Below are 27,091 nucleotides of genomic sequence, written 5' to 3'. Positions count from 1 at the left end.
TGTGCATAGACTGAACTTGGGTAAAGTGGACTACTCAGCACAGTCAACATTGAAGATTCAATAAGAAGAATCCACTGAAGGAGCAGAAGCTGGGAGCCTCCACCCCATGCCCAGACTCCCCTGTCCACATGAGGGTTTTATCCCCACCCCTGTACTTGTATTTTTAACCCTTGCCCTATAACAGACATTCAGATTGTTTCCCATTTGCTATTAGGATAAACAAGGTTGCAATGTATATCTTTGTCCACATGCCTTAAGCACATGGTTTACTTCTTTGTGCAATGGATAATTAAATGTGGACATGCTGATAGATACAACCAAATTGCTCTTTAAATAGTTGTGCAAATCTATCTTCTCACAAAGAAAAGTGCCTATTTCTGCATTCTTTATCATCACATCATTGATATATTTTTGCCAATGTGATAGACAACTATTATGTATATAAATTATGCATCTATACCATTGTGTTTATAATCTGCTTTCCAGATTACTATTGAGATAAGGTATTATTTCACAAGTGTATTACTATTCCAGTTTCTGCTTTTGTTGATGTACTTATTTATCTTTGGCTACAATTTCTATGTTGTCATTTGTCTTTTGGGTTTTTCTCTCCAATTTTTCCTTTGAATTCTTAAAGTTGAGTGTTAGAATCTTCTAATTGTATTATAAATTTCTCCTTATATGTTCAATGATGTATGTTTTGTATATTTACTTTATTATTAGGTATAGAATGAGTTATCTGTGTTCTTCATAGACTGTAATTTTTGTCTCCATTTGTCCCATGTAATGCTTTCCAGCTGGAATTCTATTTTGTCTGACTTTACAACTGCCAACCCTCCTATCTTTTTATTACCCTATTTCCTGAGAGATCCTTTACCATCCATTTAGTTTTTACTTTTTTATAGTAAACTGTTAAGAGTATACTCACTGATGTCAAACTCATGGGTCAGTAATTGTACTTAACTTGTAATGTCATCTTGAAGATTAAATGGGATGCTCCTTGTAAACAGATTAGTCTTGTGCTTCTAAGGCACTCACCATATATTGAATCATTGTCTTATTTTGGGCATGTATCGTTGTAAAAGGCTTTTAGCTGGATTTTTATTTTTGTCCAAAACTGGGAGCAATTTACCCCACTCAAATTTATTGTAAAACTAATGTTTAGCCTTTGATATTGTCCTATATGATTCACTTAAATGTTTAGCAAAAATATCTAAGCATGTTTTCATTTAAGACCAATAATCAAACACTCCAATCTGTCTTCATCTAACCTCAGGGGGTGCAGGCCTGAAATTAGGATTCAGTATTAAGTACTACCTTAATATCTTTGAGCCTTTTGGGGCCACAAAGTCCTAACTGTGTGTTCCGTTCTGGACCTGAGTCTTCAAACAACAGATTTTAATTCTTTGCCTGCCTATGGAATTGTTCAAGAGAGGCAATTCCATCTTCCCACAGGGACCAAGGGGCAATTCACCCTCCTGTTACTACAAAGCCTGCGTCCCACAGGAGGCACAAATTTTTTCACAAATTTTTGATGAAATTAAAAATATAAAAGTAATAATTAAGTACATTTTTTGTAAGATAGGTCTACTAATGAGAAGAATGGATTTCTGTTTTGCAGGATAACATTTTACTTAACTGGGGTTTCCAAATGGTGTTTCATTATAAGGGAGAATAAGAACATGATATTCACTGAATTTGTTGGGGTAAGAAGATCAGAGAGGTTGATTTGAAATTTGGGCAGGGGGTGCAGGAAGTAGCTAAAGACTAAGGATGGCACAAAGGGAGAAGGAAGGCAAGTGCACAAATGCTTGGAACTCAGATGTTTCTCCAATGCAGTTGTTCATTCAACAAATGTTTATTAAGGACATACCATCTTCTCAAAACTATTATGGGAACTTGGGATATATCACTGAACAAGATACAAAGATGCTTGCCCTTGAGTAGCTCAAATTCTAGGTATAAAATTCACTCAGGATATCCAAATTTAAATTACAAATTTAAATTACACTAACTCACTAACTCACACAAAAAAAATCTGTTTACCGTGGCAACTAAAAGAATCAAGTATCTTGATCAAATAAATTTAACCATGGATGTAAAGAACTTATAAGTGGAAAACTACAAAACATTGCTAATAGAAATCAAAGACCTAAATAAGTGGCAGAACATTCTGTATTCATGAATTGGAAGACTAAATACTGCTACAGCATCAATTCTATTAATATTAATGCACAAATTCAATGTAACCCTAATCAAACTTCCATCAGCCTTCTTTGCAAAAATGGAAAACCCACTCATCAAATTTATTTGGAAGGGTAACAGGCCCAGAACAGACAGAACTGCCTTAAAAAAGAAGAACAAATTTGGAGAATTCAAACTTCCCAATCTTAAAACTCATCACAAAGATACAGTAATCCAAACAGCATGATACTGGCACAAAGACAGATTTATAGACCAATGGAATTAAATTGAGAGTTCAGAAATAAACCCTCACATCTATGGCCAATAGATTTTTGACAAAAGTGCCCCATCCACTCAATTGGGAAAGAATAGTCTCTTCAACAAATGGTACTGGGAGAACTGGATATCCATATGCAAAAGAATGAAAGAGGACCCTTATCTCACATCTCATACAAAAATTAACTCAAAATGGATCAAAAATCTAAATCCAAAACTGAAACTATAAAATTCCTAAAAGAAAACATAGGGAAGCATCTTCAGTACCTTGTGTTCCTTGTGTTAGGCAAAAGTTTCTTAGACTTTACACCAGAAGCACAAGCAACAGCAAAAAAAAAAAAAAAAAAGATATAATGGGACTTCATAAAAAAAAAATAAAAAAATAAAATAAAAAAAAACTTTTGTGCATCAAAGGACTTCATCATGAAAGTAAAAAAAACAACTTAGAGAAGGGAAGGAAATATTTGGAAACCACATATCCAATAAGGGTTTAATATCCATTATCAATTTATAAAGAAATCCTACAACTCAACAATGAAAAGACAAAGAACCCAATTTTAAAAATGGGCAAAGGACTTCAGTAGACATTTCTCCAACGAATATATGCATGTGACAAATAACCACATGAAAAGACTCCCAACATTATCAGACATTAGGTAAATGCTAATCAAAACCACAATGAGATACAATTTCATACCCAGTAGCATGGCTACTATTAAAAAAATAGAAAATAACAAGTGTTCCATAGAAAGTTAAGTATAGAATTACCGTATGACCTGAATCCTTCTTCTAGGTATATACCCAAAAGAATTGAAAGCAGGGACTCAAACAGATATTTGCACATTATTCACAATTGCCAAAAGATAGAAGCAACTCAATTGTCCATCAACTGATGAATAGATTAACAAAATGTGATATATTCATACAATGAAATATTATTCAGCTGTAAAATGGAATGAAGTTCTGACACATGTGACAACATGGATGAATCTTGAAGACATCATGGTGAGTGAAATAAGCCAGACACCAAAGGACAAGTATTGTATGATCTCTGTTTGATCTCACTTATATGAAATAATTAGAATAAACAAGTTCATAGTCAGAAACTAGAATATAGGTCATCAAATGCCAGGGTTTGGGTAGCGAATGGGGATTTAATGCTTAATTCTTACAGAATTTCTGTTAGGGGCAAATGATACTGGGAGAACTGGATATCCATAAGCAAAAGAATGAAGGAAGACCCAATACCAGGAGCTAGTCTACTCCAGGAATTATGCCCTGTGGATACTAAGCCTTGATCTCAATCTAGTTCTAAAGTCAATATCCCCCCGATAGAATAACGGTCCCCCAAAGATGTCCATGTCCTAATTCTCAGAAACTGTGAAATGCTATCTTACAAGAAAAAAAAAAGGTATTTTGCTGTTGTGATTAAGGTAAAGACCTTAAGATGGGGAGATCATCTTGGTTTATCTGGATGGTCCCATCTAATAACAAGGGTCCATGTAAGACGAAATTGGGATGGTCAGAGTCACAGGAAAAATTGCAATAATGAAAGCAGAGGTGAGAGACAGACACAGGTGGAGAGAGAGAGAGAGATTGGAAGGTGCCACACTGCTGGTCTTGAAAACTGAGGACAGGGCCATGAGTCAGGAATGCAAGCAGCCCCAGAATCTAGAAAAGGCAGAGAAATGGATTCTCCCTAAAGCCTCCTGAAAGGACGCAGCCTTACCGACACCTGGATTTGGAACTTCTCACCTCCAGAACTGTAAGATCATAAATTTGCATTGTTTTTAAGCCACTGTGTTACAACAGCAATATGGTACTAATACACCCCATTAATGGCTTCAGGAATACTGTGGAGCCTTCATTATCCAGGAGTACAATACACTGAACTACAAGAGTAGACAACTGAAGAGAATGTGTCTGTTGCATTCAATGCCAATGTAAACTAGCATGGTGATCTTTGGCTTTTCAGGGAACATGATTGAACGGACGAAGAGACTTTATTGTTCATGAAAAATCAGCCTCCAAAGTGCTTGCAACCACAGAGAATCCAGGTTTATCTGCACTGCAAATACTCATCCTCAAATTGTAAGGTTAAAATTAATAAACTTTTCCTTTCCATTACTCAGAGCTGTTCATTTTTTGCAAAGCGAAAGTGATTAGGGGAGGCTTCAGAAGCTAGAAATTCAGTTTCAAAAGAGAAAGAAAGAGTGTTTAGATGAGGAAGAGAAGGTGGGCATCAATGACATATGGTCTCCTAAGTCCCTCTTCATGAAGAGACTTAGGAGAGGGATAGAGAAATTTCTCTCTCATGCTTTCTACTCTGTATGATCAATCTGGACCCTGTTGACCCCAGCATGTCGGGGCAAGTCAGCATAGCTGAGATGTCCCTCTGGCTACCTGCCCCTCCATGTTTTCCTTCCAGGGCTACAGAAGCAGAGAGCTGCAGGGATTCCCCCATAGGCTCTGGAGCTGATACCTTGATTGAGGTCTACTTATTACCTCTGTATTTGACGTTGGACAGTTTACTGAGCTTCCCTATGCCTCAGCTTTATCATCTCTAAGATGGGCATAATCAACAACATCCACATCCATGTGTTACTATAAGAATTAAATGGGCTAATGCATATAACTGCTAAGAACAATACCCTACATAGAGTTAAGGTTAGTAAAACTAGGAAACTATGTAATTATTTTTCTGTAGGGATTATAGCTCCTGGCACTTACTTGATAGAGGATAAATTAGAAGATAAATCAAAAGAAGTCTCTTCAAAGGCACTGAACAGATGCCTAGAACGTTAGAACAGACCCACAGCAGTTAAGCCTACACCACCCAATACAGTGGCCATGAGCCACATGTGACCTTCCAGCCCTTGAGAGTGACTGATCTGAAGTGAGATGTGCTGTGAGTGTGAACAGCCACCAGATTTTGAACCCTCCGTACAAATAAAATTGCAGAAAATATCTCTTTATCAGTGAGTTTTATGTTGATTACATATTAAATGACGTATATGTATTTATGTACTAAAATTAATGTCACATCCTTCTTTTTACTTTTTTAATGTGTTTAATGGAAATTTTCAAATTACATATGTGGCTCATTACATTTCCACTGGACAGCACTGCTTGAGACTCACCTCCTCATTACACAGAATAGGAAACAAGGAGAAAAGCGGTGTGCTTCGTGCCGGAAGTCGTACGGTGAATAACATGGAGTCAATGATGTCTAGGGGCCAATTCAACACACTTTCTACCACTCTGTGGCCTGACCCTACAGAAACTTTCCTCTAGAATCCAAGTAGAGAAATTGTTTCAAAACCGACAAAAAACAGACAGCAGAGCATAGGAAGACTTTTGTGTATTTTCTGATTAGATATTCTTGCTTGTTTTTCTCTCCTATAACTCATTTTTTATTGTGGTAACATATATAACTTTTAGCTTTAAAAGTTTCCATCTTAACCATTTTAAGTACACAATAGAGTGGCAATAATTACATTTACAATATTCTGCTACCATCACCATTATCCATTACCAAAACTTTTTCATCACCCAAAACAGAAACTCTGTCCTGTAACCCATTTTTTAATTTCTAGTTTTCTATGTATATTCTGAGTCAGGGAGAAATAACCATTATCAACTGTGCCACATTGTGAAAAGACATTGAATTTTCTATAAATGTCTTATGAATCTCAGCTTAAATAAAAAGAGACTATCTAACCTTTATATTATCAAAGTTGTTACCCTCTGCTGCACACCAAGTTGTGACAAGTCTATAAATGAATAGTACAAGATTGAGAGTCCTGTTATTATCTGTTGAGTTTAAAAGGCTCTTAAACTCTTCAAATAATAAATGTATTTTCAATTTTCCTTCAAGCACCTAGGCACACAAACAGTCAATCACTCCAAGAATATATTTGTGACTGATGGCCTAGTTCTCAGTCTGGCCATTTAGCATTTAAATAGAAGTGCAAATGTTTAGCTATGGGATTTGAGAGATACCTCAAATTACCTCAATGATCCAAAAAGACTTGATCGCTATAGAAAGTCAGAGACTTCCTTTTGTTTCCAAGGAGATGACTTTGTATTTGGTGGGTACTTAGAAGTGGATGTGAGGGGGAAGGGGGGAAGCTGTCTATAGCTGGTATCTTGGGTCAAGAATCCTGGGCTAAGACCACCTGGACAGCTCATTGACCCAGATCCATGGAAGGCAGGAGGCAGGACAATGCACAGAGAGTCCAAAACAAAGGCCTTTCCAGACACAGATGGAGGAGTCATGAATGAAGAAGTGAAGTGGCGAAGGTCTCCACCTGGAGAGAGCTCTTCATTCTGGGTGATTATCTTGAAGACATGGGGCAGTCTCAAGTTAGAGATACCATGAGTTAGCCAGTTGGGAAAGAATCTCAGATCCACAGATTTCTGTCTGAAGTCCTCCTAACTGTGTGCTCCTGCCGAATAGGGAGATGGTCCAGGAGTGAGCAGAGATGTGATGGGTGGGCAGCAGGCACTGTTGTGGACATTGACAAACACAAGTCAACACACCAGAAGAAAGCCACACAGAACTCACCTTCACACACCCTGCCCACAGCAGACCCTGGGATCTTACACTTTACTTTTGAGAATATGCCATATGAAGAAAGTAACAGAGCCAGAGTTTCTGGAAATCTCTATCTCGATGGACAGTATGATGGGTAACTATATTTTAAGGCCCATCCCTTGCCTGGATTCCTTTTACAATGTGCTTAATGGAGTAGTCACTCCATGTCAGTTGATAAAATAAAAAGTCCCAATCACATAAGATAATTCATTCTGTTATCATAAAAGTTCCAAATGTTAGAGAGGTCTGCAAATTTCCAGCTCCATTCCTGGAGTAAAATCCTGTGGATGTGCAATTTTCCCAAAATTACATTTAGCTATAGATTTTCTATGATACTTGTGTTGGTTTGGATACATTATGTTCCCCCAAAAGCCACGTTTTAATCCAATCTTGTGGGACATTTGGACTGGGTCGTTTCCATGGAGATGTGACTCACCCAACTGTAGGTGATACTTTTGATTAGATTATTTCCATGGAAGTGCAGCCTTGCCCATTCGGGGTAGGTCTTGATTACTTAATTTACTGGAGTCTTTTAAAAAGAGCAGACACAGGCCCAGATATTTGCTCACACTTTGAGATGCTAGCCCAGAGTTTGCTCTGGAGAAGCTAAAAGAGGACAAAATGCCCCAAGAGCAGCTGTGAGAGACTTTTAGAGATACACTTGGAAGCTGATGCTCAGAGAGGCTTGGAGATGCAGACAGAAGAATGTTTGGAGATGCTAAGCCAAGAGATGAAGTGCAGAGTTTGTCCCAGAGAAGCTAAGAGAGGACACTGGATGCTTAGAGCGAAACACCCTGGGAGAACAAGCAAGGATGCACAGAGGCTGAGAGAGAAGCTGAGAAACACATTTTGCAGAAAGCCATTTTGAAACCAAAACCCTGGAGCAAAGGATCAGCAGATGTCAGCCACGTGCCTTTCCAGCTAACAGAGGTTTTCTAGACACCATCAGCCTTTCTTCATGAAGATATCCTCTTGATGCCTTAGTTTGGACACTTTTATGGTCTTAGAACTGTAAATCTGTAACCTAATAAATCCCCTTTATAAAAGCCAAGCTATTTCTGGTATTTTGCATAATGGCAACATTAGCAAATCACAAAAATACTATATAGCATTAAGTTGTCCACTGGATTTTAGATTCTTCATGTATCAGCCAATCAGCAAGTATTTATTGATCACCTACTCTGAGGATTTTAGAGTAATATACAAGGATCCTACTCATTGTGATTACATACAAATTGTAGGCACTGATAAAAAAATGCCTTAACTAAAAAATATGAATTTATTTATTCTCTCTCCTTCTCTCTCTTAGAGATAGATAGATAGATAGATAGATAGATAGATAGATAGACAGATGGATGGAATTAATTTATAGGTTACATATTCCAAAGACTGATGCAGGGAATATTCAAGCCCTCTCTTCAAACATCTTCATTTGCTTTAGGAGGAGGGAGACACCCCACATAAGACCTCCCTACACACTTCAATGTCACCGTATCAACACTGGCCAGGATTTGAGATAGTTGCTCTGTATGCTTTGTTGCTCATCAATGCTTTCAGATAATGCCTCTTCTTCCTTCCTAAACCCCTTCAGTTTTGAATCATGTATCAGACTATACCACCTGATACCATACCCTGATATCAGTTATCATCTTTTATCAGCCTCTGGGCCAACCCTTCATTCCTTGACTCACCATCACCCACCATCACTCATGTCGAACTACCCCTGCCTTTTCTCTTCAATATCCACAAAGAAAACCTTTTGCATAAACTAGTCTTTCTTTCAGTTTCTTGGCTTTTCTATACTCCAATAACTGATCCAAATTGATGCTAACACTCACTCTCATGGTCAAATACTTGATCTTGTTATTAGGAAACATTTTAACACCTCTGTGCTGGTTTTCAGCTGTTAAGTACCCCAGAAAAGGCCATTTTCTGTTAGTCCATGTGAGTGCAGACCTATTGTGGGTGGGACCTTTTGATTAGGTTGTTTCAATTGAGATATGACCCACCCAAATCAAGGTGGGTCTTAATGCTTTACTCGAGTCCTTTATGAAGAGGATAAAAGGCAGAAAAATATAGAGAGCTCAGAAGAAGAAAAACCCAGAGAAGCTGGTAGGAAAGCCCCTGGAGGAGCTGAGAGAGCCACTGAAGCCAGAAGTTGAAAGCAACAAAACCCAGGGGGAGAAGGACCAGCAGATGCTGCTCATGTGCCTTGCTATCTGACAGAGGAACCCCAGATGCCAGCGGCCTTTCTTCAGAGAAGGTATCGTCTTCTTGTTGCCTTAATTAGAACACTTTCATGGCTTTAGAACTATAAATTTGTTAACTAATACATCCCCATTGTAAAAGTCAACCCATTTTTGGTATATTGCTTTCTGGTATCTTTAGCAAACCAGAACAACCTCCACAATCTCAATGTCGAGATTGCTAATCTCTAGCAATCACCCTTCTAGATTTTCAGTTTACTCCCTCTAGAATCTCAACTCCAAAAACCCTTTTACTCACGAGGACCTGAGATCTATTGTTCCTCCTTTCTCTTCACTGTCCTACAGAAGTATCATGCCCTCACTTCCTTTGTTTTTCATATTAAATTCCATGGTTTGTCACTTTCATCAAGTCCTTGCGTACACCCTCAATTCTCTCTGTTTGTGTTTTCTCAAAAGGAAAACAACCACCACCACCACAATATGAACTTCAAGAACACAACTCCCTACCTGATTCAATGCTGCACAAAGGTCATTGAACATGGCTGGAAAAAGCATGAAAAAAACAAGCTGACTACTCTCACTTTAAATTCATTATTTCTAGTATCAATGGGTCCCAATTGCTGTCTGGTAGTCCTACTGCCTTTCTCTCTTCCATGCACTCATTTACTCTCTCCTATACTTTCTCCCCCATCCTTCCTCTCAGCTGAAGATCTACTTTCCGTTTCACTGAGAAAATAGAAGCTATCAGAAGAGATTTTTCACAAGTCCCTACAGCCACATCTACCCAGCCCTTTGCACCTTGGACCACATGCTCTGCCTTCTCTCCTGGTACTACAGAGGAATTGTCCTAAAATAGGTCCTTCCGCATGGGTGCTAAAGCTCATGCCCCCTTCCCTTACCACAGACATTGCTCCAGCAATGCTACCCACTTTCTCCTGCATCACCATTTTTTTTCTCTCTCTACTGGATCATCTCCATTAGTACATCAACTGTCTCTGATTTCACACATCTTAATATATACATACAACTTTCTTGACTCCACATTCCCCTCTTGATGATGTGTCATTTCTCTGTTCCATCTCAAACTCCTCTACTACTTGTTTCCAAAGCCTTTCTTTCCCACAAAGTCAAGTGTTTTATGACATCTGTTATCCATCAAGCATGCTCTTTCCAGGGTAGCCAAGGAATTCCATGTCAGTAAATCCAGTAGTCTAATATCAGGCATCTCTTTATTTAACTGTCACTTGATACAGTGTATCACTCATTCCATCTCAAAAACTTTTCTTCTCTTGTCTTCTAGGATGCCCCACCTACCTGCATTTCTCTATTGCATCTTAATAGGAAAACTCTTCTTAACTGTTTCCTTCTAGTCTCCTCAAATTCTTATTCTTAGAATGCCTGAGGGTAAAGTTGTGGGCTTCTTAATTTTCCTGTCTATACTCAATCACTTGAGAATCTTATTCACACATATGAATTTAAATACTATGATACTCTAATGACTAATATGTTTCTCTCAAGTCAGGGTATCTCTAAAAAACACCCTATTGTGCATTTCACTTCCTTCTGAGCATCGTACTTATGGGTCTATTGAGTATCTCAAACTTAGCATGTTCTGAGAAAATCTCCTGATGCCCCCTCCAAAATTGCTTTCTCCAGAATTCTTCCCTATCTCAGTAAAAATCAGCTCCCTATTTCCAGGTGGTTAAGCCAAAAGACTTGGAATAATCTTTTACTCCTCTCTCTCACATCCACATACAACTCATCAGGAAATCCTTTTGGCTTTATCTTCTGGAAGAGGGCCAGAGTTCCCACTGCCATTATTTTGCTTTGGGATCCTGGCAATAGCAGCCAAACTGATCTTTCAGCTACCAGACTTGTTCTGTAAATACTGTTCTCAACACAACTGCTGAAGATTGAGATCCCTGTGCTGGACTGAATCTATTATATACCCCAGAATAGACTATGTTCTTTTAATCCAATCTTGTGGGGTGCAGACCTATTGTTGGGTGGGACCTTTTGATTAGGTTGTTCCCATGGAGAACATTCAAAGTGGGTCTTAATCATCTTTACTGGAGTCCTTTATGAAAGGGTAAAAGGCAGAGACATTTTGGGAGAGAGCACAAAGATGGAAATACCCCAGGAGGAAAAAGCAAGGACACACAGAAGCCCAGAGAGAAGGGCCAGCAGACGTCACCATGTGCCTTCCCATGTGACCAAGGAACCCGGATGCCATCAGCTTTTCTTCAGACTCAAGGTCTTCTCTGGATGCCTTAATTCAGACATTTTCATGGCCATAGAAATGTAAATTTGTAACCTAATAAATTTCCATTGAAAAAGCCAATCCATTTCTGGTATATTGCGTTCTCACAACTTTATCAAACCAAAATGCTACCCTTCTTCTCAATACCCTCTACAGCTTCGCATCTCTCCCAAAGTAAAAATCAACATCATCAGAGTGACTGCCACAGTCATGCAGAATTCGACTCTGCTACCTCTCTGCTCTTAGCCACTGTTATCCTCCCTGAGGTTTGTTCTCCACAGGAGCCCTGACCTTGTGCTTTTTTTGAACACATCAAACATGTCCCTACCTCAGGGCCTCTGTACTTGCTGTGTCCAGTGCCCGGAGCCTCTTCTCCCTCATTGTCAAGTCTGTCCTCAGCGGCCACCTGTTGAATGAGGTCTTCTCCACTCAGTATAAATTAGCAATTGTCTCTTTCCTCACATTTCCTTATCCCACTTTATTTCTTTCCATTACATTTATCATGATCTACATTATCTATATATTTAACTTTTCCAAACAATATTATTTTTCACATATTATCTTCTGTGTTTTGTCTCTCCCAACTAGAATTTGTTTTTTCTGTACCAGAATGTAAGCCCCAAGGAGGATTTTAATCTGTTTTGTTCACTGCTGAATCCCCAGTGCTGAGGACAATGTCTGGCACACATAAGACACTTAGTAAATATTTGTTTAATCAATTAATCAGTCATTACGTACCATATACTTAGCTAGCTTATACTTAAAACCTCAGTGAAGAGATATTTACTGCCTTTTTAAATAATCCATTGCATCCTCAGAGAACTCTGTTGAAAAAATAGTGAGCCCATCATATTTACTTCTGATCATTTGTTCACAGGTCCATCTAACACAGTCACATAGAAAAAGTCTAATCACTCTTCCTTCAGAGAGTTGGTGATAACTTTCAATACTACCTTTATTATTCTGTAGAGGAGTCATGCAAACAGCAGCAAATATTTGAACAATATGAAGCAGGTAGATGAGACTTGGCAGTTTATCCTCTTCTAGATCAATAGCCATTGTCTGGGGTTGATCAGGAAGGCACATTTGTGTTCTCAAAAATGCTTCCTGATTTAGGTCATAGCCAATTCTCCTGGGTCACTGCAGTTTTTTGATGAATGTTGTCTGAAACAATACTCCTATCCATTTAAAATGCAACAAAGGTGAATCTGAAGCCCATTTCTGAAAATGAAGCTTCCGTAAAATATGCCAATGACAATGGCATTGAAGGAAGAAAATGCAATAGTTAAAAATAATAACAAAGGTTTTCAAGTCTCAGACTACCATAAAAAATTACAAAGCCATGTAAAGACTTAAGAGGTGGTATGGAATAGTAATTAAGACCATGGGCTCTGGAGCTGGATCTGAGTATTTAAATTCAGGCTGTGGTATCATTATGCTGTCTCCAAATGACCTTGGTGGATTTCAGAATTATTATGAACCAATGATTCACGTGTACCTTTCAGTTTCCTCCATTTTGAAAGGGAGAGTCCATAAGGTTTTCCTATGTTAGTCCTCCTATAGCATGTTGGGTGTGTGGCAAGGGGTGGGGAAGAGAAGATAAAGGGTCTCATTTGTTCTGGAGTCTGCAGATGAAAAGTTACTGTACTCAAGGACTGCACTGAAGGAACCACACTTGAAAGGCTTCATTTACATCTGAACTGGATTTAGAAGATGAGATTCTGGATTTCAAGCTGATGCTATAATGGGAGGAGACTTGGGGGTTCCTTGGAAGGGTGTGGGTATATTCTGCTTGTAAGGGACTTGAATCACTGGAACCTGAGGGTGGACTGTGGGGGCAGCTCCAAGGTGGCCTCCAATGATCATTACCTCCTAGTATTTACAACCTGTGTGGTCCTTCATTATTGTGACCAATGACAACTGTGAAGGTTGGAGAATGTAATTTCTGAGGCTTGGTCATAAAAATCATTGGAGCTTCTGCCTTGGGCTTTTGGATTACCTACTCTAGAGGAAATCAGCTGTCATTGTTTGAGGCCACTCAAGTAGCTCTGGGGCACGTTCTAAGTGGAAAGGAACTGAAGCTTGTCAGGGTCAACTTGTCAGCCCTGTGAAGGAGACCCCAGGAAGCAAGTTCCCCAGCCTTGTTCAAGCTCCACATAACTGCAGCTTGGCTGAAACCTTGCAGAAGACTCATGAGAGATACTGAGCCAGACTTCCCAGCCAACATACTCCCCAAAATTCCTGACCCACAGAAACTGTAAGTTATAATAAATGATTATTGTTGTGTTTAGCCACCAAGTTTTCAGAATTTGTTATACAAAACTAAGTAATGACTACATCGGCTCTTCCTAGCTCTCACTATTTTGGTAGCCTTGGCAAGTTATTTAAACTCTCTGAGCCTCATGACTTCATCTGTTAATAGAACCTATGTCATATCATGGTTGCAAAGACCTGAGATAACAGCCTGGCACAAGGTGAAGTCAGGATAAGTGTCTACATTATTCAATGTTCTAGATGATCAGTAGTACAGAGAAAGTCTTTTGCTAGGTGAGATTATCTGTTTCTTTACAATGAATAAGGTTCCTGGCTACTCACCCTCTAGATAACCTCTGATGTGAGAGATCGCATGTCATTGCTTTGTGCAAGTAGATAATGGCACTGAACTGACTTTAACAGCAGACAGAATTATGCTTTAATAGTAAAGTGTATCAGTAAGAATATTTATGTTTGCAATGACAGAAATACCAGTAAAAGGAAATGTTATCACTATTTCTACCATATATAATGTTCTCTAAAAATAACATCTTAAAAACAGAATCACAGAGCAACTATATACTTTTTTTCCACTTTTTCTTTACTGAATAGGAAGGTCTGTATTATTTCTCTTTTCAAATATACACAAAAAATAAATTTTTAAAGCAGGAATGGTCTGAATATTTCTTGCCCCAGTAGGGACTGTAGAAAATTTTTACTTGCAAAGAAAATGAAGAGAGAGGCTCAGAATTTCCATATGCCTCAAAAACAATTGCCTTGCATTCTTTAAGACCTCTTAGTAGAGAAAAAGTCACTAGTTAATAAGCCAGAGAGGTAGGGATTCTCCTCCATGCCGGATCAGCCACGCTGTAAGAGGGAGCCCCTGGCATCAGCATTTACATCTAATGTCAAGTCTTGCCACCAACCACCAACCATCTAACTCTCACCCCAGATATACCAACCCAAATGTTTCAAACTCCACCATTTCTGGGGTAATGTAATTCTCTGCTTCCCAGGCCATTGCTAAGGTGTTGCTTTAGTGCCTGTGCAGAGCCCTTTGTGTCTTTTCCACCCTCCCCAGCCCAGCCCAGCCTGGCTCTTTCCTCCTACTCATTTCCCAGGATGGAGTTCAAGCTCCCCCTCTTCCAGGAAGCCCTGACTGGCCCTCACGGGAGCAGGCTGGGGGTCCTCCCATATGAGACGCCACTCACCTCCTGTCTGGGTGATTGCCATGCTGTGTCCTCCTGGCCTCATCTGTCTGTCCCTCTGAGCAGCAAATTCCTGGAGTGCAGGGCTGAGTCGTCAGTCTACATCTGAGCAGAGCATGACTCCAGGGGTGTAGCAGGTCTTCAGTGGATGTTTGCAGAATCCTTTAAATAATTAACAAAACCCCAGCCCTTGGTGTTCTCCGATGCAGGGTAGGTGTGCACACCTGCAGGGAATATGCCAGCTTTCACACCTGCCCTTTATGATCCACTCACAGAAGACTATTAGAACATGAATAGGGACCATCAGAGTCTATGGAGAGCACCCAGTCGAATCCAATATATAATCATGGACAGTCATATATTTATTTAACTATTCTAACTAGTACCAAATGGCTTGTAAGACTCTTCATGTCAGATAACTTGTCAGAGTCTTACCAAACTGGAAGAGAAAAGCACTGGTGCACTAGCAATATCCCAGATTAGGGCGAAAATAGTTCTATTAAACAGAGCCTTTCCCCAAAACACATAAATGGGCTCATGTAACTTGTTACACTTACCCCTCGTGTTTCTTGATGCCAGGTGCTTCTACTTGGAAGCATTTCTACATCCCCTTACTGCTTCTCAATATGACCCAAGTCAAACAGACATGCTACAAGGTCTGAGAAAGCAGTTCTCAGGAAAGCGCAGTTTAATGTTACTCTACAATCAGCAACTGTGTTGCCTATAGCAAATATATACAGAACTCCTTTTGAAGGATGCTAAGTACAAACCCTAGAGAAGTAAGATGTATTAAATTTATTTATGACAACTATTGCTTCATTAAATTCATGCAGATTTATTTGGGCACCCAGTCTACCCTGGTATGATGACTTAATTTAAAGAACATATGTTTACTCATATTATAAACCCAGATGACAGACCTGGTTCTAACAACTAAAATGGAAACTCAGTAAAATTTTTGAGGACTTGATTTCAAGACAAATTTTGTAAGCTGAAATCTAAGTTGGAAAGAAATGTTGTGTCTTGGTGTTGTGGTTATCAAAGTGAAAATGTTGAAGTGCACCCTTAAGTGGCCCAGTGAGCACCCAGGTGGGAGGACCTAGTCCTGCAGGCTTCTCTCTGCTGTCAGGTGCAGGCAGAGAACGTCAACCAGGGGCCGCTGGCCGCCTCTAAGGAAAAGCCAGACACAGCACAGGGCTCTGCAAGCAATGCTGGTAAAGAGAGATCGTGTTTACAGAAATAAAGTGCCGTGTAGTGAGCAGACCCTTGAATGTCTATTTTCCACAGATATTCAGTACTGATGGCATCTCTGGCAGCAAAGAAGCCTCGTGGAATCCTAAGCACTCCCTGCTGAGAGCTGCCCTTGCGTTTGCTCATCGCCCTTCGTGAGGGACGAGGAATAGACGCAGGCCCTGACCCCAGCAGCGAGAGCTGGGCGAGGGTCCTTGTGTGAGAGGGGCTCCACTCTGCCCCTCCTCATGCTTGGTGAGGACAGATCCCTGCCCTGGCACCTTCCATTGATGTTGAGGAAGAGCAAGGTGCCTCGGCCAGGCCGTCCATGAGAGAAAGAGAGCCGTCAGCAGTGAGCCCCATACAGGATGGAAGCAGAGGTCTGCTTTCAAAATAGGCATTGACCAGGAGGTGAAGGATGAATAAAGTATCAACTAAGACACCAGGGACCAGTTGTGTCCATACTGTTACAATGCTGGTCTCTCATGAAGTCAACGAGAAACACACATCTACATGCTCAGGCGAAATGAGACTCATATGCATGAGTTCAACTAACTCTTAGTAGAAATAATTTGGGAGGGGGCTGTCAAGGCTTTATTTTCATTTGTCCCAGGTAAAGCTAATCACAAGCTAATCTTTTCTGCAGTGACGACCCCCAAGGACCTTCTGTCCAACCTGTGACAGCAAATGGCGCAACAGCAGGGAGAGCTTTCCGAACGCCAAAGCCTGGCTTACGGACAGCTGATGGGATTGCAATCAAGTAAGTTACGTATCTATTTCTCAGTCTGTTACGTAAAAATTATCCAATATTCATAAGCGGCATCATTTAAACAGTTTTAGGATATAAAAAAGAAGGCAAAGTTCTGCATGTAACATAAGGTGTGCCGGGTCCCTTCAGAAAACAGAGCCATCAAAAAAAGTCCAAAATTTTACTTTCTGGAATTATTGCCTAAAAATAGAAACTAAACATGGGGAATGGGAGAGAATGGAGAAAGGGAAGAGAGGAAGAAGGGAGAGAGAGAGAGAGAGAATATCAAAAAATGAGCAAATCCCTAGTTTGAAGAGTTGAAGACATGATGATTCAAATCTCTCTAATCAGCTAAGCATCAAGAATAGTTAGTATTTTAGGAATTCGGAGTCTGCCTTCCCTGCCTCACCACCCTGGATGCAGATGTCAGCTCTAGAAAGCGAAAAGGCAGATGTTACTATGTAATAAGCACAGGACTGGACCTTCACCCTAGGAGTTCTAGAAAGAGAACTGAGGAAAGGAAGGAAGTGGTATCTCCCATAGCTTCTGGACACTTACTACAGAGCCGGACTCCAGCACGAGTGGGACTTGGGGTGGGGGAGAAAGGGAAAAGGAGCAGAACCTATGGAGGAGGGGGACAAGGCGTCTCCCAGGAGCCAGTGGTCTAGAGGTTCTCTCCTCCTCCCATAAGACACCTGAACTGCAATAGGTGGGCAGAGAGCTGACCCGCCTGCTTTGGAAGAAGGTTGTGGTAATAAACATTCTTGTAGGTATTTTTCTAATGGTGCTTGGCTGCCAAAGCCCTTTTTCCCATGAAAGCCAATTCCTCTGACTTTCTCAAGGCCTCTGCTTCCCTGAGGCTGTTCCACCCAGCTTTTCAGTATGATGCATATTTGGGTCCACATGACAAGAAGACTTGACTTATTAAAACCTCTGAGTTCCAAAGACTCCAAGAGTTATCTAGAAAATGCATGGACATTACGAGAGTGTGGATGGACATATGTGTGGATTTGTATATACGTATACATCACACACATGCAAACATGCACTCCCCATCCTTGCTTGTTTCTATTCTATTCTGTCCTGTGGATTTAGCAATGCTTTGTGCACCAATTCTACAATGTATTTAATTTCTATTTCATTATAGTACAGATTCATAAGTGATTGAAGGACCTCACTCCCATTATTCATTATCGCTCTTCTTTTTCAAAATTGTCCTCATTATTCTATTGCATCTCTCCTCTGGATGAACTTTACACTAATCTGGCTGTTTTACACTGATTTTGAGTAAAATTGCTTTGAATTTATCCATTAATCTATGAAGTATTAATATCTTTAAAACATTGAATCTTTCCATTAAAATATTGAATCTTCTCATTTAGGAACATTATGTGCCACAATTATTTATCTAGATTTTCTTTTGTGTCATTATTAAAATTTTACAGCTTTCTACAAATATGTCTCACGTTTTTTCAGATATATTCAGTTATTTTAAAGTCTTTGTAGTAACTTGTGTGAGTTTAGCATCTTCAGGATACCATTTCTTTTTCTATAATGTCAGGCAAAATTTCAGACTTGAAATTTTTGAAGATTAAAATTTTCAGAAAGATCAATGCATATAACATATAATATATGTTATTATATATATAACAACATATAATATATGTTATTATATATATAACAACATATAATATATATGTTATTATATATATATAAAACAACATATAATAAATGATGAATAAGTCTTGGCTACTAGAACTTCCACATGTTGGGAAGGAAGCCACAAATAATCATCTGATCTTCTGAAGAAATGCATCTAAAATCAAACAAAACAGATGCTATCCCAGCCAAACATGAAAGCACCCTAGGGAAAGAGCTTTCTTAATTTGTATTTGTGGAACATTAAAAACTATGTAAAGCTTTTTCATATATGTATACTGTATTAGATTCTCATAATAACACTAATTAAATCTGTTATTATACTAATGAGAACAAGTCAAAGTAATTTAGCCAGCACTGAGAAATGTTTAACTGATAGAGGCAGAACTTGAACCCAGGTTTCTCTGTTGAAACTCAACCTTTTTCTCACAATACACTCTGGTTGATCATTTTATATGGTCCCGAGTTACCCAAAGTGTCATCTCCAAAATTAAAAACTGAAACAGCTCTCACTTAATCTCAATTCCTTCTCACACTGAAATTGTTTCTTATTATGTCTTGGGAAACAAATAATAAACCACAGTTCTCCTACTTTATTATCTGCAAAAGAATTCTTCATGTGTAATATTTGGAAGTGATAGCTTTACCCCCTTCCTTGAGCTTTTCTCTGGAAAAAATAATTCTGAACTCCTCAACCTTTTTTAGTTAACCCTATCATCTTATGATGGTTTTCCTCATTTCCTCAAAATTTTCTGCATATTGTTATGTATAGACTCCCAAATTATATACATTCACCAAGAGACCAACTAGGTCTGAGGATGTTGAGTATTTCTGGCAGTGGCTGTAATTGTGGCCCTGTCTGTGTCCCTGGGTTTTGCTTCACTGGTAAATGAGCAACTACTTTCTGAAAGTCCATATCATCTTCCACAGACTCTATCCCAGACCTGTGAGGATTCAGTGGCATTTTCCAAAAGACATTCTGCAGAACACTGATTCCCAAGGATTAGATGGTCAACATAAGTTTGGGAACAAAACTGGTTCCTACACTACCGGAGCTCTCAGACCCTTCTTCTGTTATGCCTTTATTTATTCATTGAAACAATATTTCCTGGATGCCAACTATGTGCCGGATACTGATTGAGACTTTGAGGATACAACCTGAACCAAAGAGAAAAGAAAACCTTTGCCTTCATGACATTTACCTTCTAGTGTGTGCTAATATGCAACATGCATTATGACATTCCAAGAGACTGGGGATGCAAAAGTAATGATATTTAACAGACATCTTCTGAGTCCAGTGTCTTAAGGAGCACTCGCTGGAAATCCCTGGCTCGTATTGGTCACCAACCAGAAACAGCAGGTTAGGCCAGAAAAGAAAGTGAACCCTCCTTTCACAATGACTGAATTTGTGGTAGGGTCATAGAAGTGCTTGGGAAGAAGAGATGGATGTACACTGATTTGGAAAAGACTCCATGCATGAGACCAGGTCTTTGAAAAAAATCTTTTCTCCCCAAATAGTGTTCTTAATAATGAGATCCATGATTTGGTTGAAAAGCAGTCTCAGGGTAAGTTCACAAGCATCATCAGAGTCCTTTCAATGAATCTAAAAGTTTCTTCGAATCCCACACCATGAAAGTTTCTCCAGAGTCACTCAAGAGATTTGGATGAGGGCTGTGTACATTTTCACATGAAGGAACTAATGGTATAATGATGGAGTCAGAGTTATTAAAATGAAAAACAAAAACAGTTCAACAAATATTTATTGAGCACCTATTCATGCCAGGGGATACTATAGACTAAGACCTGTTCCCTGCGATCAAGAATCCTATGGTTGTCATGGAGACAGACCTAAACACAGAAGGATGGTAAACAAGGGTACATAGAGGTTTTCGGAAAATGCTATGGCATTGGAGAGAAGTTCATGTCTGGGAGTCAGAACAGCTCCCAGGTAGGTTATGTCCAGCTTGGGCTCATACGAGTGAACGGCCCAGGACTGGATGCCTCCTGCACAGCTCCTGGGCTAGTTTTGCTCACCTTGCTGTGGGAACAGTCTGGGAAGATGAGACTAACTTCATCCAGTGAAGTTAATGCTTTAAGGCTATGCAAAACAAGATGACGTTTGAATTGAGTCTTCGTAAGACATTTGACCAGAAAGAAGGGGAATAGCAGTGCAAATGCACAGAGAGCAGAAAGTGCACAGTGCTTTGAGGAGAGAGGACTGTCGTCGAGTCTGTCAAGGTGGAGGGGAGAATGATGGGAGGAGCTGGGCCGAAGTCAGGCTGAGTCCGGCACTAACAGGTCCTGAACCCCATGTTACAATATTTCATATTTTACTATAGGTCTGAAGAACCACCTAAAAATGTTTGCACAAACATTTCAGGGACAGATGTGAGTTTAGGAAAGATCAGCCTGTCCATTGGGTGGAATATGGATTGGAGGAGATTAGGTGGAAAGCCATGGACATGAAACTAAGTTCTGCTGTAATAACCCTGGCACCGTCTCTGGGGCCAGTATTCAGTCAATAGAATACTCCTGGCTGAGGGAGAGTTCATGTATCATAGCTTTCCCCCCTCCCTTTTTAGTACGAATATCAAGAATACTTTCCTCCAAGGGTGCATGTTAGTTACTGAAATCCACGTAGAGGCAGAGCTGCCACAGAGCAGAAAGCTGACATCCAGCCTGGTCAACAGCACTGGAAAGAACCTGCTGTCCATCTGTGTCAGCCCGCCCCATGTGCCCACCCTGCAGAACAAACCCATAGAGCAGAAAGCATTACATCTGCTTGGACAATCTTGAGTGGGAGTCCATGAGAAGTAAAGCAAACTACAAATATTTGTTTCTTTATGTTCAAGGAAGATGCCATATTCTAAGTGTTTGTGGCAGAAAACACAGCAGTGGTCTTCAAATATCACTAGCAAATGAGTTTCCAGAACAAAAAAAGTGTACAGTATGTAACAACCAAATGTCCAGTCCTTTCTCAGCACTCCAGAGGAGGGCCATCCAAAAATAATTTGAGAGCATGAAGAGAGAAGATGCACCTCCAATGTGCCCTCTTAGAAGTTGCTTCTATTAACTGATGAAGAAAATGAAACAATAAAAAAAGTGCATTTGGCTTTGAGTCAGGAAATTTAGTATTAACTTTAACTATGTTAAATATGTTGCTACAGAATCACAGATAATCACTTAAGATGAAAAATCCAAAGTTGTATAAAATAAACTATATATATAAACAAATGCTCACACATGCAAAAAAAGAAAATATGCAATATTTTGATTCTAGAACTCAACTTCTATTTCAAGCCCCAGCTCCCAGCTCATGAGAAAACTTAATATACAAGCATCACATAGAGCAAGCCATTCCCTCATAACTCCCCTCAGGATCTGTTTCCGTCCTTGTCCTTCTCCTCAGGGTAGCACTTAACATCTGAGGATTTACAAGGCCTTGGGGCATTGGGGTTGTGGGTGGGAGTGGTGCGTTCTCTTGAATAGCTCAGCATCATGTCCACCACATTCAGACGGTCAAGTGGGTCCAGCCCAACTCAGTGTGGGAGGGGACTTCACAAGGGCGTCAATGCCTGTGTGGTAGTTTGAAGCTATTACATACCCCGGAAAAGATCATGTTCCTGTGGGTGTAGACCTATTGTAGGTGGGACTCTCATTTGGCTCAGTTAAGAAGAAGTGACCTACCTCATTCAAGGTGGACCTTAGTCCTCTTATTGGAATCCTTTATAAAAGGATAAAAGACATACAGAAAACAGAGAGAAAAACACCCAGAGAAGAGAGGCAGAGAAGTTTAGAGACAAAATGACACAGAAGCTGAGAAAGGAGGCTGCAGGCAAGGAAGCCAGAAGCTGAGAGCAGCAAAACCCCTGAAAGAAGGACCAGAGGACATCACCATGTGCCTTCCCATGTGGCAGAGGAGTCTGGGTCGCCAGCAGCCTGACTTCAGAGCCCAGGTATCGTCCTGTTGATGCCTTGAGTTGGACACTTTCGCAGCCTAAGAACTGTACATTTATGAGGTAATAAATCCCCATTGTAAAAGCCAACCCATTTCTGGTATATTGCATTTCATTAGCTCTAGCAAACCAAAACTCCTGAGTTCAGGGTTCACTGGGAACCATCCAGAAGGCTACCTAACAGGAGGTTAGCATCCATGTAGTAGAGGGTGGTGAACAGAAGGTGAGACAGCCAAAGGAAGTTAGGAATCGCTGTCCTAATTCCCCTGAATCAGAGGAAGGTATGTAAACATAGCAAATACACCACAGGACAAATCAGTGCTGCAGTAACTGGATAAATTGGCCAACTCTCATTGAGTAGACACCACATCAGAAGCTGGTTTAATTCAAGAGAGGATTTATCTATTTTTCATAACTCTGTCAATACTGTAATGGAGGATAGAGGACCCTGAGAATTGCTATTTCTTTTAAAGAAAAAATTATTACTGTTCCACAATGAAGGATTATATAACTAAAATCTCTCTCTAGGTCTGTGGATCAGAGCCAACTCTAGCTGGAAATTTCAGCAAGTAGTGTGTGATTACCAGGAAATGGAAAACCAGATTAGTGCTTGGAGTCAGTGACACTGCTAAATATCCCCAGCAATTGAGGAAACTATTGACTTATTTGAAAACAAGAATGTCATTTTGCCTCTGTTACAGATAAGCAAGGGGTCTACTTGAGATATTGTAAAGTGTGCAGCCTGGTATAAATTATCCACAGCAAATGGAGTCTGTTTTATCCCCTTTGATCTCCATTTTTTGACCATAACTCAACACAAGAATCACTCCCCAAAATCCTCAGAGCCTTGCGTTAAACCCCACAGGTGTCTAAAGTCACACAATTACCAAGCTGAATGTCAAGAGAAAAAGAACAATTCCCAAAATGGTCTATAATTCACTCCTTGTTTAATTTGGCTGCCGGAGAATTGGTTTTTCTCCAGTGCTACTGAAACTGCCTTGTCATGACAGCTGCTGAGTAAGACAAAGTGACTCTTTGTGATCGTTTAAGCTGGGACAGAAAAATTCCCCTCCAATGGGAATCACAAAAAGGAGAATCTCAATGGACAGCAGGAACAATTTCAAATTCTGGAGAAGGACCAAGAATGCCCCGATACTCAAAAAAATCAAAGATTAGATATTCAATGTGAGATCTCCACCACGGAAGGCTCATCCTGCTCTGGGGCCCTCTTGGCCAGTGGGGGTCTGTGGCTATGAAGGAGAATGGACTTTGCCACCCTCTGGACCACTGAAACCCCAAGAATGTGCAATGACAAGACCAGGAAAAGAGGAATGATACCAGTATATATAAAACATAAAATCATCTGTGTAGGTGCTAACATGTGGACCTGTTTTCTGGGGACAACAATGTGGATTTGGGTATACAGGATGAGCTAATGAAGTCATCACACTATCTGCTTGCCACATTCTTAAGGAGATTTTTTTTGTTGTTGTAATACAGGATCCATTTGAGACTATTAGAAATCACAGTAATCACTATTTCCAGCTATTTTATATTAAAGATGCTTTTTCTCATTATTTCACTTCAATTAGGTATTCAAAGTTTTACAGATTTAACAGAAGATTGCAGTGTGGAGGGCTGTGGCAAAGACAATGCATTCAGGAGCTCACATCTTGGCTTCTGGACACTTAATTTTATGACCGTGGTTGGTAATGCCATCCATTTGGACTTGATCCTCATTTGCACATGGGAAGTTTGAACTAGCAGATCTCTGACCTTCTGTGGCTTTCAGATGACAACATGATTGATCATAAAGTGTAATCAGAATGTAGTTGACATAGTTTGGTCATCTTTTATTCTAGGTCTGTCTTTTGAGGCCTGGTATATAACAGAAAGCTGGGATTACAGAACTGACATGATGTAGCCCTGGTATTCCAGGACCCGCCACCATAATATAAAAACAGACACACCCAAAAAATGACCTCTGCCTGAAACTTCACAAACTGACATCATATGAGTCCATGGCCATTACAGAGTCCACATCCACAAAGCATTCGTAATGGAGTGGGGTGTGCCCAGGAATCTCTTAATACAGCTTTTATTTCCTAGGACTACCAGGGGAATAAATAAAATAGTTCATCATATGAGCAGGCTAGATTAAAATCTTATTATCTCCTCTGTTACACTTTTGACAGGTTAATAAACCTTGAGACAATAATAGTATGCAATTCAGAAATTAAGATGTCTAAACTGTACTCCCAAATCTGAGACTTTAATAAAAACATGACAAAACATTCTTAGCTACCCAGTTGCTGTCATGTGCAGCACATTTGATCATCTCACAAATGTGTGAGACACATATTATTAATATCTAACAAATAAGAAAAGTAGAATTCTGTGAGTTTAGTTAACTCAAATATTCCAAACTGGGAAATGGTATCCGTGAATTTCAAGCTCTGGCCCTTTAGATTTAAATCCTCTTCTGTTTGTTGAAATGAAAGGACACCATGCTCAACATGGCTCTTTGTCAGCTAGTGATTTTACACGGGGCACATTATTTCAGGGTGAGCATCATACATGCACTAGTGGTAAGTCCAACAGAGCAGCTTCTCATGATGAACTCCAGCCAACTCCTGCAGGGCCGCCTCTTCTGCATTTCTATTCACAGCATCTTAAGGGTCACAGCGTCTCCCTGTGTTGCCTCTGTTTTGCCTCTGCATTTTGGTGGTTGTCTGCTGGGTTTTTCGCTTGTTCTTGCTCTATGTGGTGTCAGCTCTCTGCACAGTGAGTGTGGGGTGAGTATCACTCTCAAGCAAAGGCCTAGAGAGAGACCCCACTTCACCCTGAAGATCTGCAAACTAAGCTGCTATCAGATCATCAGGTAAAGGACTCAAAAGTCCAGGGCAATCCACAGTGTTCCTGTAAGGTCAAGTTTGAGAACTACAGACTTTTGATCAACAACTTCAGTGCAGAGAGGAGCATGGTGCAGAATGTTAGAACACCTTGAGTTTCCCATGGGCAGCTGGAATGATTGCGATTTCTCGAGGCAGACTTGAGCAGGGCTCTCAGTTCTGCCACTGTTGCATGAAGGAAAAGGCAACGTGGGGGAAAGCTGGGGACTGAGCAGGACCACCCACCTGGTGGGGGCAGAGCTGGGTCCTGAAGCCATGGCTCCTAATTCCCAGCCAAGGACCCCTTTGTTCTCCCTAGAGCCGTCTGTGAGAGCTTTTCCCTCCCTTGGTTGGAACGACAATTCTCAGAGAATGGTGCCCAGATGGCTTTTCAGAGATCCTTGAAGAAAAGCTCTTCTCCACAGGCTGTACCAGATATTTCTTGCAAGGGTAGAACCTCTTGAAGGTTAACCATGAAGACTGACATGAGACCAAATTGCATGAGCCATTTAATTCCCAAATGTCCCAACAAATAAACATCCCAAGTACTTGATGTGAGAAGCTGTGCATATAGAGCTGATGCACGTTCTCTGATGCACGTTCTCTCTAACCTTTATTGTTCTTGTCCTAATGAAAGGTGCCAAACACATTAATTATGGTAACGAGAGAGTAAACAGTGGAGCCTCGGCTTCCCTCTATGATCATCAACATCTGACAGGGCAGGTCCTCCACCAGCTGAGGCTGGGACCCAAGCCTGGAGACTCAGCTAGGCAGGGCAAGTGTGTGAACATGTGTATATGTTTGACCTTGTGTTTGTGAGTGTTTGATGGTGTGTGTTTGGGAATGTGTGTGAGTGTGTATCTGATGTACTTGTGTGTTTTGTGAGAGTACATGGGAATGGGAGTGTCAGGTGAACGTATGCACGAGTACGAATTCTTGTGTTTGTGTGTTCCTGGGGATTGAGGGGTTGCTGTAAAAGGAATAGCGAGAGAGCCTCTTTAGCATCTTCCCAAGACTTGGGAATTTCTCCTAATTTGTGCATGTGTATGATGCTGAAACATCAGTGCCCCAGGAAACTGGAAACATGATGTGGAAACTTCAAAAATGAGAACTGAGATCCCTCATAAATACAACATCGCCACTGTGCATTTGTATTTGTGCCTTATCTTGGCAGCAGCTCTCAATTCCCTGCATAGGTTTGCCTTATCAGTGGAGAGAAAGTCAGCTAGAAGTGGTTGTTCAGATTTTTTCTCTTACTTCATTTTTTAGCCTGATTTCATTTCCTTCATAGTTTCAGAGCATATGATTTTGATCAATTTGGGTTAAAACTTTTAAAGAGAAATGATTTGGAAGAGCCTGTTTGCTAATTTTAGATTCTGCTTCCATGTGTTAAAGCAACTTAAGTGGCAAAATCAGCAGAAAAGCACAGAAGGAGTTTTGAATTTGCTGTTTCTGTTTTGCCCTGAAGGGATCCCCTATAACTGAGCACCCAGAGCTAGTTTGAAAGTTCTAAGCAGGGAGCTTGGCTGTGATTCTGTGCCCTTGTAGTAAGAAGTTTCCTCTGCATTGGGGAAGGTCCTGCTTTCAGGGAGGACAGGCTTGAAGGGCTGCTTGTGGGGCAG

The sequence above is a fragment of the Choloepus didactylus genome, chromosome 11 (assembly GCF_015220235.1).
Source record: "Choloepus didactylus isolate mChoDid1 chromosome 11, mChoDid1.pri, whole genome shotgun sequence".
Lineage (NCBI taxonomy): Eukaryota > Metazoa > Chordata > Mammalia > Pilosa > Megalonychidae > Choloepus > Choloepus didactylus.
Note: the sequence above shows the minus strand (reverse complement) of the source record.